The sequence below is a fragment of the Puma concolor genome, chromosome A1, assembly GCF_028749965.1.
Source record: "Puma concolor isolate L17-30 chromosome A1, mPumCon1.1.hap2, whole genome shotgun sequence".
Classification (NCBI taxonomy): Eukaryota; Metazoa; Chordata; class Mammalia; order Carnivora; family Felidae; genus Puma; species Puma concolor.
The window spans coordinates 66465881-66466634 of NC_141667.1; positions in this window are offsets into that span (position 1 = coordinate 66465881).

The window sequence follows — 754 nt, forward strand, 5'->3', positions numbered from 1 at the left end:
AAAAAATTTTTTTTAATGTTTTTTAAAAGAAGACACCAGTGTGGTTGGAGTGTGGCCCATGAGCAGGAGATGAGCTGAGAAACTGGTGGCAATAAAGGCAAGGAGGGTCATAGTCAAGACCAGAAGCCGAGCTGCCAGGTCTACGGGGTCATGGTGGGTCGGACCCCTTTCCCGAGGTGGTGTGGGCCATACACCAGTGCTGCCTGGGTCTGCTGGGCTGGAGGGTTCTGGGAAAGCCAGGCTTGGGAAGAGTCTTGCCACTCCCTGGTCACTGTGCCTGCAGACTTCAGGGGGGTAAGGGGAACTCCCAGAGATGTCCAGGCCAAACTTGGCCTGGTTTAGAGGAGACACAGAGACCTCCTTGGCCGTTTTAAGAGAAGGTGTCCAGGGCCTGCTACCTGCACATCACAGTGGCATCCTGTATTCTCTAACTTCTGGCTGACTTGAGAGGAAACTCAAACTCAAAAGTCCCCCAGGACTGAACAAATCTATTAATGAACATTAATGTTATAGGATAAAGCTTAACACCGAAGCAAGTTGGAGTTAGCCTGGCAGGCAAGCAGGAGCACTCTAGAATTCTTATAGGGTTTTAGACATAAAACCCATGTATGTGTTTTATGGACAACTTAAGCAACTTCCAAGGGTAATCTTGACTGTTCTCTTGATTTTTGCCATATGTGCTGACTTCATTGTCAAGTGCCCAAGCTGCCATTCTTGCAGGGCTAAGGTGGGTCCTGGACCCACAGTGGGCAGG